The following is a 15,196-nucleotide window of genomic DNA, read 5'->3' as shown; positions in this document are numbered from 1 at the left end:
ACAGTGACTGGGTCCAGTGTTTCAGTTTTTTTAACACCCTTGCTTCGCCGATCGCTATTAAGGTGACAACCCACAATTGGTTAGTGTGATTATAAACCAACAGATGACGAAGTGATCGCCTTAAAGACTTGTACATCAATACAATAAATCGTGTGCGGTGGCGCTTTGATACAGCGTGGTATTTCTCAATATCCTGAAATTAAGCCGATGAGTGATTACGTCCCAACAGGGTGCTCCGTTCCAAACGAACCGTTGATGGGGCCGTTGTAATGGACAAATGCATAGCGGCTCGACGTGAGGTTAGAAATTCTCTGATAAAAAAAAATGAAAGACGCTTACAACTCTCTGTAATGCCGACTTAGACGGCAGCTCTTGAGGAGAAGGAGGGGAAAGTACGGAGAGGAGGGTATGCCCCTCCTGTTCGCCTCCCATTTAGGGGAAAATTTTCCGCTAAATTTAGCGGGGAAAAGTTTCCGCTAAATTTGGCGTGAAAAATTTTCTGCTAAATTTAGTGGCGAAAATTTTCCGCTACATTTAGAGAGAAAATATTTTTCCGCCGGATTTGGCGGGGAAACTTTTTCGCTCAATTTAGGGGAACATTTTCCCCCTAAATTTAGCGGGGAAAATCTTCCGCTAAATTTAGGGAAGAATTTTTCCGCTAGATTTAGCGGGGAAATTTTTCGGCTAAATTTAGCGGGGAAAATTTCCCGCTAAATTTAGCGGGGAAAATTTACCCGTAATGCACTGAGTGGTTACGCCGACGCCGACGGCAACGCTGACGCTGACGCCGACGGCTTTTAGAGCGCAGCTCTTAGAAGCCCCTTTCCTGCTTCTGCGGCGTTGCCGCTCAAGCAGGAAAGGGGCGCCTAAGAGCTGCACTCTAAAAGTGCATAATGTTTTGGAAGCATTGTGTCTTCTCAATATCTAATCATGAAGACTTTTACTATCGACTCAGCATTATAAAGCGATGATAAAAGCCAGTAATAAAGTTTCACAACCGGTTTTGCAAAGCTAGCAAACGAAACAATGACTTCGCGGCTTCGGTGGTTCTTTCTGAGGGAGTAGGCCACCGCGTTGAATGAGGTTGGTCACGATCGACGAAACTGCTATCCTCGTGGTCCCCTTTCTGTGGGATTTTTGGAAGCGAGGAATGCCAGGCACAGCCTTCATCGACGCACGGAGTGCGCGAACGCCTTCCACTGGAGCTCGTTTGCGCAATATTTGAGAAGGTGAAAACAGTGCGAAGTCTAATTGGCCGAATGACGCACGACGACCGCATGAAATGTATTATGATGAAAGTGCTGGCCAGCACACGTTTCAATTATTTTTGAGAGCACAGTTGTTTCAGTGCTCGTCTGTGCGATCAGACGAACTGTCCGTAACAGATGAAGATTTTCAGATGGAAATGGATCCATAAGCGTGAAACAAAAAATAAAACTTTTATCGGCGAACTTGTGCCCAGAAACAAACGAAAGAATGAGCGTCGACGGCAGCAGCAGCGCGGCGATAGGTCGGAATGACAGCCGGCTGTGAGGCACCAAGGCCGCGCTCGACTCCTTATCTAATACATTCGGCGTCTGATACATTCGACCTAGAATATTCGTTAGTGAGCTACGGCGAGACTGACTAGGTAGGGTCCCATTCTGGCCACCTTATCTTTAAAACTCGCGGTGAGAGTAAATTCAAATCTGCTATCGGCACGGACAAGTGTTCTTTCTCAGTCATGCGCGCTTGGGGTCTTGCGTAAAAGTGAAAAATCAGTAGGACCTTTATTTTTTTTTCAGAGTCATGATTACAAGGCAGGTACAAAACACACATTTTGCGAGCCTGAAAAAAAAAACAAAAAAAGAACATTGGGGGTAACCAGGAGTAATGTTTTATACAATTAGATTTTGCTGCGGACAACTGATTCCTTTATCATTATTTCGATTACTTGGAGTTATTTGTCCCGTGATTTACGAGACATAATTGATATCTTCATTACTCTTTTTGTGACCTCCGAGTTATTGTCGCGCCCTCGAATTCACTTCAGCTGTATGAATATTTTTTTTTTCATTTTTATTACTCGATCCATCATTTATACAATTCATATAATATAAGCACCATTGATTTTCATGAGTACTCGTGATTACTTCGCGCTAATATTGCCACGCGCGTCGCCGAGCGATCGCGTGCGTGGCCGAAGAGTTAGGGTGCTTGACTGTCGTGCGAGAGGTCTGGGTTCAATTCCAGCGAGCGGAATGTTCTTTTATTTACTCATTCAACTTGGCGTTCTCGTGAGTTCGAGAACATTCTCGTCTGATCGAGTTCCGTATGTTCTACGCGCCGAATGTTCTAGGACTAATGCTCCAGAAACCCACGCGGCCACAAAAGGTGCTCCGCTTGGCGAGCCGCAGTCAGTCACGCTTTAGCGCTTGATCCTACTATTTCGCCGATATCGATACCTGCGACGCTAACGTTCTTCGATATTATCTTGGGCACAAGTTCGCCCCCTTAAACGTTTAGTTTTTTCAGTTATTCTTCGCCTCGTTATTTGTCATTCGTGACATTTTGGTGGAGGTGCGGGGTAGTGCATCCTATGCCCGTAAAGCGTACCCTTCCGAAGACATCCCGGCCAAGTGAGGTGCTTAGCCTCGGAAGGCTACCCTTCGCCGAAGACGCCGAAGCCCAATCAAGCCGTCGCCTCTAGGGGCTGCCCCAAGAGTCAGGCGAACTGCCAGAACCATTGAGAAAATCCCAGTCGACCATGCACAGCCAGTCCTCTCAAACTTCGGCCACCCCTTCCGCTGTTTTCCTGCCTGTCTCTCCACGTACAACGACACCCTTCAATGGCGACATCCAGGAAGACGTAGAAGATTTGATTCATCACTATGAACGCGTGGCACGGCACAACGGATGGACAGCCGAACATTGGCTGCAAAACCTCTACTTTTCCTTTGAGGCAACTGCGAGGCGCTGGTTTGACAACCATGAGGCTTCCCTACGTCATAGGATACCTGGAAGGTCAAACTCAAGAGGACTTTCGCGAGCAAGCAGCGACGAGAGCGTGCGGAAGACCTTCTGCAAGTAAGGATCCAAGGCCCCAAAAGAAACAGTCACCAGTTTCGTAGAAGACGTCCTCCACCTGAGCAGCCGCGCCGACCCACAGGCCACCGACGAGAAAAAACTGCGTATCCTTATGAGAGGAGTGAAGAGCTACATCGTCGGCGGCCTTGTTCGGCGCCCACCACCTGCTGTCGACGATTTTGTTGCCGAGGCAACGAACATCGAGCGTGCATTGTCGGCCCGAGCCAGTCACTACAACCAACAAGCTGGCAACCCTGTTGCTTCAACGTTGGCATCCCTTCGATTTAACCAGGGCGGCATCGGCGCTGGCAACCTACGCAAAATTGTCCGTGACGTCGTCAGGGAAGAGCTCCGGAAAATTCTACCCTCTGCTGATCGCCCCGCCTCAATTTCCATCGCCGAGGTTGTCCTATAAGAGGTTCAGCGAGTCTTCCAGCCAGAAGCACCCGTCACCGTGGCAGCACCGGACGAGCCCTCCATGGCCTACGCCGCTGTAGCTCGGAGACCGGCGCCAGCTGCCCGAGAGCCTTCGACGCCACCTCGACGTGACCTACCAGCGCCGCAGACTCTCCGACGTCGGGAACGACAGTGGCTGCTCGTTCGCACCGAACAACCAGAGCCTAGGAAGACGGATATGAGGCGCACGGCCGACCGACGACCACTGTGTTATCACTGCGGCGAGGCCGATCACGTCTACCGGAGGTGCCTACATCGACAAATGGGCATGCGAGATTTTGCTCCGAGCGATTCGCGACCCCGCCCTGGGTAGCGACCAAGGGACATCGAGGAGTACCTCCGACGACCCCTGTCCCCGGTGCCGACTCCACCCCGGAGTCCCCGCTCGCCTTCACCTCGACGTGCGCTGTCGCCGTTCCGCCGCTCTCGTCGGGACAACCTGTCCCACCTGTCTCGTCGGGAAAACTAAGTGCGGCAACGCCTGGAGGTGGCGTTGCCGACGACGACCGAAGTATAGAGCCCCCCAAAACGCCGCAGCGCTCCCACTCTCTTGACGCCACGCATCGCAACGACGCCCCTACAACTGTGTCCAATAACCTAAACGTTGTTATCGACGGCCACTACGCAATGGCACGTGTGGACACCGGAGCACACTAGTCAGTCTTGAGCGGGAGGCTCTCTCGAGCCTTCGAAAAGTCAGGACGCCGTGAAATGGACCTCAAATACGAACCGCCGGAGGACATCTCATTAGACTAGTCGGGAGATGCAGTTCTCGCGTCGAGATCCACGGTGAGACTTTCCGTATGGGGTTCGTCGTTCTGCTAGACTGTGCGAGAAACGTTATCCTCGGAATAGACTTCCTCTCCGAGTATGGCGCCGTCGCCGACCTCAAGGCAAACCAGTTGACGCTGCGAAAGCCTGTTCTGCCACCGATGGAGACCAACTCGACGTCAACCGCGATCCGAGTTATTGCCTACCATGTGAGACTCCCGCCGCGGTCCAGTATTTTCGTAACCGTCATAATCAACGCAGCCATGCACGGTGAAGCTCTTCTGGAAAGCAGCGTCCAACTACCCCTTGAAAAAGGGATAGGCGTTGAACGAGGCATAGCGGATCTCCAAGAAGGACGTACAACTGTTCTCGTGACAAACGTTCGAGAGGAGCCGCAGCACCTAGCGAAGGGTACCACCGTGGGCCATGTCGAGAAGCTTCAGGCGCCAGCCGTGGTAACCGCAATCTCTGACGATACCTCGTCGTCACAGCAGAAGAGCACGTCGCCACCGCAGCTCGACATCGACGCCGAGCTCCCAGCTCCGAAGCGCCAGAAACTGGTTGATCTGCTCGCTGAATACTGTGACTGTACTGGCACGTCGTCAAAAGTTCTCCAAACATGTATGGCGAAACATCGTATTATTACCGACGACGACGCGCTCCCTTTCCACCAGTTGCCGTACCGAGTCTCCTTAAAGGAAATGACGGTGATTTAAGATAAAGTCCAGGAAATGCTCAACGGCGACATCGTCCAACCCTCAAGATATCCGTGGGCCTCCCCAGTCGTCCTCGTAAAGAAGGAGGGAAACCTGCGGTTCTGCGCAGACTATGGTCGACTGAACGCTGTCACTAAGAAGGACGTCTACCCACTCCCCGCGTTGACAATAGGTTAGAGCGACTGCGCCACTCCTGATATTTTTCGTCGATGTACCTGAAGAATGGCTAGTGCCAGATTGAAGTCGATTAACGCGACCGCGAGAAAACTGCCTTCGTCACTCCCGAAAAACTGTTCGAGTTCAAGGTGATGCCTTTCGGACTTTATACAGCACCAGCCCCCTTCCAGCATGTCATGGACACGGTGCTGGCAGGTCTGAAATGGCAGAGCTGCTCGTCTACCTAGAAGATGTCGTGGTATTCTCACGAGATTTCGACAAACACTTGAGACGACTTCGAGCCGTGCTTCAAGCCCTCAAGACCGCCATCCTGTCACTCAAGCCCACAAAGTGTCGGTTTGCCTATGGAGAACTAAAGTTTCTTGGCAACGTCGTGAGCAACAAAGGTGTTTTCCCTGACACCAAGAAGTCCCGCGCCGTAGCTGCATCTATGCCGCCGTTTGACAAGAAGGTCGTGAGAAGATTTCTCGGATTTTGTGCCTACTACAGGCGCATTGTTCGAGCCTTCGCCAAGCTGTCCGTACCGCTGACACACCTTACGAACGACGCAGTAGAAGAATACCAGCGGTCATTCGGTGAGCTCAAACGAAGACTCCAGCTAGACGCCCCCGATTCTTGGCAATTAACACCAGCTTGCGGAAACAGAGATCCACACCGACTCCAGTAACGCTGGACTGGGTGCGGTACTAGTCCAAGTGCAGGACGGGGCAGGGCGAGTCATCGCATACGCAAGTCGGACGCTGTCTAACGCAGAGAGGAACTATTCAACGACTGAGAAGGAGTACCTCGCTGTCGTGTGGGCAAATAATGAAGTTTCGCCCATATTTGCATGGAAGTCCTTTTCTCGTGGTCACAGACAACCATTCGCTCAGCTGGCTCGCGAATCATACGGACTTCTGCGACGCCTCGCCCGGTGGAGCCTATGACTGCAGGAGTTAGACATGACCGTGGTGTACAAGTCCGGTCGGAAGCACAATGAGCCCGACTGCCTGTCAAGGGCCCCAGTCGAGGCCGGTCCTGCCTGCACCAAAGAGGACGACAATGAGGGTTTCCTCGGCGTTCTGGATGTCACCGAAATGGCAGCACTCCAACGAGACGACCCTGAGCTAAGAGCACTCATCGAGCATCTAGAGGGACAAGGAAGCGCCGCTCCCCCGCGGTTTTGTACGAAAACTGCCAACCTTCTCCATCCGACAAGGTGTGCTCTTCCAGGAGAACTTCAGCGAGAAGAAATATTTCAAGCCTTCCACGATGACCCGACGGCGGGACACCTTTGCTACTGCAGAACTCTTGCCAGGATACGCGAAAAGTAATACTGGCCCAAGCTTGCGAGGGCAGTCTACCACTACGCCTGATCTTGCCACGAGTGTCAACGACGGAAGAAACCACCGACGAAGCCGCAGGATTTCTTCAGCCTATTGCGCCGCCATCTGCCCCATTCCAGCAAATCGGAATGGATTTACTTGGACCATTCCCACAATCGACACAAATAAACCGATGGATAATCGTCGCTACCGTTTATCCCCGAGACAAAAGCCCTTCCATCAGGAACGGCTGTTGAAGTCGCCAAGTTTTTCATCGAGCACATTGTCCTCCGGCACGGTGCCCCCGAAGTCCTCGTTACAGACCGTGGATCATTGTTCGTCGCTCAACTGACGCAAGAGATCTTTCGTCTCAGTGGCACCGGCCACCGTCGAACCACTGCGTACCATCCGCAGAAAAATGGACTAACAGAACGGCTAAACAAAACTATCGTCGACATGATCTTTATATGTGTCCACGTAGAGCACAAAACTTGGGACGCGGTGTTACCTTACGCCACGTTTGCTTACAACACGGCGGTGGAAAAGACGACAGGATTAGCCCCATTTCAGCTGGTGCATGTCAGAAACGTAACGACCACGCTCGACGCGATGATACCTCACGAGCCAGCTTACGATGGGAGCCCCGACGCCCAGGTGGTTTCTCAACGAGCCGAAGAAGTTCGCCAGCTCGCCCGACTCCAAATTTAAGATCAACAACGTGTCGACGCTGCCCGGTACAACCTAAGGCGGATCGACGTCCGCTTCAAACCCGGAAACCGCGGGTAGGTCTGAACGCGATACGACGACGCGGTCTGAGTAAGAAACTCCTCAAGCGCTACTTAGGACCCTACAAAGTGCTTCGTCAACTCGGGGATCTGAACTATATGGCGAGAGAGCAGCGAAGCCGATAAGTCTCTGGTAGTGGGAGGCCTGCGCTTGAAGGGCACGTTCGATGTTTGTCGCCTCAGTGATGAAGCCTTCAATGGTGCTAGGCGGGCTCCGCACAAGGCCTCCGAAGATGCTTTCTTTCACACCCCGCATCAGGACCCGCAGCTTTTTCTCTTCGGGAGCTTTTAAGCCGGCGCAGTTAATGAGGCGGAAAACGTTTTCGACGAAACTTGTGGCGCTTTCGTTTGAATCTTCGCTTCTTGCTTGGAGAAGTATTTCGGCCCGCTGACGTCACTGCTGGCCGGCAAAGGTGCGTCGAAGCTCGGCCTAGAAGTTTTCCCACGACGACATCGACGCTTCGTGGATTCTGAACCAGGTGCGTGCTGTGCCTTCCAGAACGAATTCGACATTCCATAGGCTCTGCTCAGGCTCCCCTCCATTGAACCGGGCGACGCGCTCCTGCTGGCTAAACCAGTCATCCTCATCTTCATGAAGGTCGCCACTGAAATTCGTCCACGTCCGTTGTGGGGCCTGCATGTGGACGATGGATGTCGGTACTACTACTGCTACTACTGCTACTACTAATAATAATAATAATAATGAGTCTTTATTGATCCAAATCAACAGTACAAAATGTCAGGTTTTCCGAAGCCGGTTAGGGCTTGTGTGGCGCGACCTGGCGGTGGAAGCACCCCCATTCTTCACAACAAAAATACAGCACAAGTTAGCGACTGGTACTCAAAACTTAGAACGCTTATTTCTATCATTAAAAAGTCTCTTGACATTTTTTTTAGGGTGATAATTTGATTTTGAAAGAAATATAGAGTCAGGTAACGCGTTAAATATTTTCGGAACATAAAATGCCCTAAGGCTTTCCCCATAGCGACTGTATATACGTGGGACTTCAAAGCGAGTATTACACCTTGTTATACGTGGTGCAACTCTTTGAATGATAAAGTCCCCGTTCCAAAAGTAATGCTGAATGACAGTTTGCAAAAGGAGTGAATAAAAACAAGGTAACTGAAGCGAGGCGAGGATATTGTCACTTGAACATAGCGATAAACTGTAAAACACACTTTTCAACATCCCCTTCAAGATACTATCGATTCTATCGTGCCATTGCAGGAAACAATTAAAAAAGAGAGTAATGCCGTATCTGAGCACACTATAGGCCACATAATGCATTATCAACTTTCTCGCTGCAAACGGAAGAAACATTTTTAAATTGTAAAGCTGTCATGAAACACTTCGGAGACGCTTCGCAACAAAAACCATATGCGTATTCCATGGTAAATAGAAATTAAAACAAATATACCAAGATAATTAACAGAATTAACATACTGGACAGAACCAGCAACAAGGAACATAGTTAGAGCCATGCAGAAATAAGTTCGGGAAGACAGTGAGATTTCTCCAAGGGCTGCGAAAACAGACAAGCTTACTTTTTAAAGAATTCACAGTTATTTTTTTAACCAATCCATAACTGCGACAGCATTCGTTTGTAGCATACGCATGGCGGGTTCAATATCGGTGTAACTGGTAAATAACAAAGTATTATCCGCAGATTGTAACATGTTACTAGTGACAACAGCCGGAAGATCGTTTACATAGATATTGAATAATAAAGGAGATAGTATGGGGAACCCTGCGGCACTCCAGAAAGGAGAGGAACTTCGCTACTTCGAACATTACCCAAGGACACCGACTGTGAACGAGATCGTAAGGCGATGTGAGGCTAGCCTCATCATGCTCCCCACTAGTCCATCTTGGAATTCACCGGTGCCACCCCCTTCGGACAATGCAACGGAAGAGGCCAAGAGGCCGTAACTCCCGGATAGTGACAGATTAGGCACTCCCGCCACCCGCTAGCTCCTCAGTATTGCAATCTGGTACGTAGTAATTCAGGATTCCAAAAGTTCAGCTTTCAATTTTCTAGTAATTGTTCTTCTTTGTATTCGCTAGGTATTCTTGCATTTTGCCGCCTGCGCACCGGCAAGGTAAAGCATAAGGCTATTTATTGCCACGTTTCTGTACTTCTGAACTCCATTATATTATTTCTGTTTCTATTTACATCATCGTTTTGAGTAAACTCCCATTCTTTAAGAACTTGTGTCACATCCCCTTTATTGACAAGACCTCACCGCGGTGTAGGCAGGTCGACTGATCAACAATTCTTTCTTTATTTTTTGTGTATAGTGAACCACGAACCTGTGTGCGTGCGACGGCTTACGGCATTAGGTGGCGGCGCTGGCTGATTCCCACAAATAATTGCAAATAAACATTGGCAGGTTTTCGAACTCTATGGCTGTCTTGAAATTTCATAAGAATATTTTCCCAGATCTACACTATAACTCTCTTGGCCCCCTTGACCCAGTCACAGATCATGACGTTTCTGATTGTGGATGAGCCGTCGCACGAGATCCTGTTGGAGTGACTTGATTTGCGCCCGAGCGTACACTTGGCTGTTGCTTTCGACGATGAACCGCTTGCGGCACATAAATCCCCTCTAACTTAACCCTGATTTGCACTTATTCGCCATTGTTTTTCGAGATGTAACCGGTTATCGTTCCGCCCTAGCCACACCCGCCATCGGCCGGGACAGAAGCTTACGCAATGTCGCTTGTTCCAAGCGATGCCTAGAAACGTGAATGAAACTATTTTGTCAGTAGGCTTTCAAGCGATGCCCAGAAATACAAGTCAAATCATTTTGTCAGCCAGGCACTAAAATTAGAGTACTAACTTAAAATGGTAACACAATGAACATCTAACCAGCCAATTATAACAACTTAATGATATGGATCGGACGCGCTGGAACGTTCAGTTTTCATTGGCAATATTAGCCACATCAGCGATGAAAACAAGTTCACGTGCTATTTTTAGAGCGCGTAGTGGCGCCTTGGCATTAATACGACGAAGTACGGTTACTGTGGCCTGCGTCGCTCGTGTACCACTAGTCGATAAGACAGAAACGCCTAGCGGTAATTGATGCGACCACGACCTGGTGACACATTAATTTTCTGGTTTTAAAACAAAATAAGGCAACATGTCTTTACAGATTTGTAATTACTATTCATCAAGGACCGATCGGGCAAGATTTACAGAAAATCGAGAACAATTTTTTTTTTATCGATGCACGAAAATCGCAAGATTTTTACTTTTTTCGATTTCGGCGAAATTTCTGGGCGCATTCCAGAAAAAAAGCTTTTAACAGCATAACGCTAATTAATTTTTTTTAAAGTTCACAAGGCATGCAACAGTCGACACAAAAAGTTTGAGTTTTAAGACATAAATTTAAAGCGACTTAAAAATTCGCCGGAAAATGCCGCATTATGCGAGATTTGCTCCAGAGGACGTTTGATTTTATTTCGCTTAAGGTATATAATAATATAAGTTAGCGTTAACTAATTCTGGCAGAAAGGTATGCTGCATTAAACATAAAAAATCTGACAGTGTAGAAAGCTGTAGTTTTTATTCCAACGGCCTTCAAATTTGCATCATCGCGCAGTTGGGAAAAACATTTTTTCAACCTCCTCTCGAATGCGCTTTTTTTTTTTCACGAATACAAGGAAGTATCTTGCAAAAGTAAGGTTTGTACCGTTGTGTGGACAGGCTTCGCTACCTCATATCCAAATATGACCGAAAACGAAAAATAGGCATGACACCACCATAACCGTCCTTCTCTGAACACGCCCTATTATTATTATATCTTGTGCCCAAAACAAAATAGAAAATGGCTAGCTTCGCACGCGTCCATGGCGGCGAAACAGCAGGATCGAACGCTGGGGCAAGACTGACTCCGGCTCGCCACGCGGAGCATCTTTTGTACCCGCGTGGATTTCTGGAACATTCGGCGAAGAACATTCGTAACTCGGTTAGACGAGAGGGTTCTCGAACTTATGAGAGCGCCAAGTAGAAGGAATAAATAAAAAGACATTCCGATCGCTCTACGCTACAGCCAAGCATGGTAACCATTCGGCCACGCACGCGCTCACTGGGCGACGCGCGTGGCAACATATGAGCTCATTTGATGTGATCATTACTCTTTTGATTAATTTGGCTCACTATTGACTCAACGGGCTATGATTCAGCCAACTTGGCATTTTGGAAAATCTTGATTACTTGGAGCTACTATACTAGTAAATGATATATCATGAGCTCTATTCAGATTTTTATTACTCTTAATTACATCGAGTTACTTATGAACTAATGGACTTTAATTCAGATTAATTGGCATTCTGATGACTCGTTTGATTACTTTGAAATAATAATCAACCAACTGAATTATTATGATGTTTATTGAAATTATGGTTTCTCTTTCAATTACTCTGAGTTACTATTAGTTAGACCGCATTAAAGTCGATTGACTTTAATTCGGTCTAAGGGACATCTTGCTGACTTGTTTTCTTCGTGTTATTATAGCACTAATTTATCGGTTGTGAGCTCCAGCTCACGTTATTATTAATATTCTGCTTACTTCGAGTTACTTTTGATCCAGAGGACTTTATTCGGCCTCTTTGATATTGTGATGACTATTTTAGTTATTTGGAGGGAATATTCGACCGTATCATTTAATATAAGCTGAAGATACATTATGATTACTTTTTGAATATTTCGATCTACTATTAACCCAATGGACTTTAATTCGGCCTAATGAATATTTCGGTTACTCTTTGAATACCTTCGCGTCATTATATGTCCAATTGACCTTTCATGAGCTCAATTCAGATTATTATTACTCTTTTGATTACTTCGAGTTACTATTGAACCAATCTACTTTAATTCAGTTTATTTGACATTGTGATGAATCTTTTGGTTACTTTCAGCTAATATTCAACAAAATGGTTTATTATGGGCTCAATTGATGTGATGACTACTCTTGGTTAATTCGTATTGCTATCGACTTTACACTCTATAATTCGGCCTACTAGAAATTTTGGTCATCTCTTGATTACTTCGGGTTACTATACTAGCAATCAATGTACTAAGCTCTACTCCAATTATTATTACTTTCTAAATTACTTCCGAGTCACTTTTGTTTTAATAAACTTTAATTCAGGCAAAATTCACATTTTCGTTACTCTTTTGATTACTTTTAGTTTCTTTTCTATCTCGAGGAATTAATTCGGCATTTTTTATTTCAACACGACTATTTTAATTTGTTTGAGTTAATATTCAACTATGTGATTTATTACGAGTTGAATATATATTATGATAACTTTTTGATTACTTTGATGTATTATTGACGCAATGAACTTTAATTCGACCTAATTGACATTTCGGTTATTCTTTAAATTACTTCTTGTCATTATATGTTCAATTTATCTATTTGAGCTCAATTGACATTATTATAACTCTCGATTACTTCGAGTTAATATTGACCGAATGTATTTTAATTCCCTGTAATTCACGTCGTGATAAATCTTTTGACTACATTCAGCTAATATTCAACAAAATGGTTTATGATGAGCTCAATTGATGTGATGATTACTCTTGATTAATATCTTTTAGTATTGACTCAATGAATTTTATTTCGGCCTAATGGAGATTTTGCGAAATCTCTTGATTACTTCTAGCTACTATACTACCAACTGATCTATTACGAGCTCTAATCAGACTATTATTACTCACTAAATTACTTTGAGTTACATTTAATCCAATAGACTTCAATTCTACCTAATTGACATTGTTGTCACTGTTTTTATTACTGAGAGCTAATAGTGAACCAATTTAATTTTTGTGTTGTTTATTGGCATGAAGGTTACTCTTTTCATTACTTTGAGTTACTATTAATCAAATCGAATTTAATACGGCCGAACTGACATTTTAGTGACTCTTTTGTTGACTTCATGTTATTATAGCGCTAGTTTATTGGTTGTGAGCTCAATTCACGTTAATATTACTCGCGTGATTACAGCAAGTAACTATTGATCTAAAGGAATTCAATTAAAAAAATTAAAAAAGGAAATGGACTTTAATTCGGCCTCTTTGATATTGTGATAAATATTTTAATTAGTTTAAGGTAATATTCAACCATGTGATTTATACAAGCTGAATACACATTACCATTACATTATATTACTTTGAGTTACTATTGACCCAATGGACTTTAATTTGTTATAATTGACATTTCGGTTACTGTTTTGATTAATACATGCCATATTATACGTTCAATTGATATATTACGAGCTCAATTCACATTATTATTACTGTTTTGATTATTCGAGTTACGTTTGACCCCCAATGAGTTTGAATTCGGCCTAAATAGCATTGGGATGATTTTGTTGATTACTTTGTGCTAATATTCAACCTACTGACCTATTCTGAGCTCGATTGGCATTATGAGTACTATTGATTATGTTGAGTTACTATTGACCCAATAGGCTACATCTGAAAATCCCTGCATGCAACAATGCGCACGTTGGATTGAGAAATTTCTTTGCCCATGAAGAGGTGTCATGGTTACGATTTAGACTGTCCCGTTGATGAAGTAGTACATCTCAGCACCGCAGGAAAATAAAGCCAGCGCTCGCTTGCACTGCACCCATTCATCTTCGTGAGCGACCCTGATAAGATACGGTCCTACAGTGGCCGTAAGAAGCAGCCTACATTTAGCGAGGGGTAAGAGTGCGCCCGGCCGCGTCCCATAAACTTCTGGCAGCCTAGCACCAACTCCAGAGTGCAGCCTGACCCGTCGTGACCACAGATAATTTAAAAAGCACACTGAGGTCAAAATGAAGCAAGATGGCCGGCCCAGTATTCTTTTCTCATGTGTCTCAGTAGTCCTATTTACATGCGCAGATACTCTGGCACGTTGGGCGCCCACTAAGAAACGTGCCACAGCATTATATTCGTATCAGTACGCAACACCTGCAGCTTTATAAATTTAGGGTAAGTCCCATACTTTAAAATTCAAGCACAGTATTTGTTCAAGACGGTATGTCGTGAAGCCAAGTTGACAAATCGAAACCGAAACTGCGGCCAAGGGATGCCCAAGATGCTTTGCCCGGCACTACGCCCCTAGGATCGCTTTGATTTTGCGAGAGTTCTTGGGCATCCCTTATAAGGCGCAAGCAGATTTATATTAGTTCACTTATTTTTATATCAGAAATGCTTTATTGAACGAGACAGAGAATGTTTAAACCAATTTACATAGTTCTGCAACAAAATTCTGAGGCATAGTTGGTGGGACAACACACGTCCCACTAACCTCGAAGCACCACAAACAGAAGTGGGACAGCGTATGTCCCATTGCCCATGAGGGACATTGACAAAACAATTACGAGTGCCCTCTACTTGAGTTCACTTGGGCAAATGAAAGGAGGAGAAGCACCCAACACATAAACGGACGTCGCAGGTGCCGCACACATATCTTGTGCGGACTTCCTTGATCTTTGTGGAGCACCATCGACACCTTCTCCTCTTTGAATTCTCCTTGGGAAAGTGTACTCTTCCTTCAAGACGAATTTCCTTCGGCACTTCAGTAATCAAAGACCCACTGCGACGTCCCTGTTTCCTTTGTAAATGCACTTGCGACTTTCTGCCAGTGCAGAAAGACTGCCTCTTGATCAGTTGTCACCTGAGAAGCACCTTGAAGTGAAGCAAAGCCACATCGACGTCGCTGTGATATGCCATGTGTTGCAGAAAGGCAGTGACGATTGCCGCATCGACAAGAAAGTAAAAATACAATGCCACCACTTCTTGGACCGTCCATCGACCGGATAGGCATTGCGCTTTTGATCGAAACAGTCTACGCCCCCCCATCCAGAGGTTGTAGTCCTCGACGGACATCGGGCATGTAACCTGAATTTTTTTCCGCAG

At 46.1% G+C, this 15,196-nt stretch overlaps 1 pseudogene; it reads right to left on the bottom strand.

Moving 5' to 3' along the window:
* Positions 1-14,677: 14,677 nt before the first annotated feature.
* On the bottom strand, positions 14,678-15,166 carry LOC115332485 (annotated as a pseudogene).
* Positions 15,167-15,196: the final 30 nt, after the last annotated feature.

The sequence above is a fragment of the Ixodes scapularis genome, unplaced genomic scaffold (genome assembly GCF_016920785.2).
Source record: "Ixodes scapularis isolate PalLabHiFi unplaced genomic scaffold, ASM1692078v2 PGA_scaffold3__209_contigs__length_174095766, whole genome shotgun sequence".
NCBI classification, from domain to species: domain Eukaryota; kingdom Metazoa; phylum Arthropoda; class Arachnida; order Ixodida; family Ixodidae; genus Ixodes; species Ixodes scapularis.
Note: the sequence above shows the minus strand (reverse complement) of the source record. Positions and strands in the feature narration are given on the sequence as shown.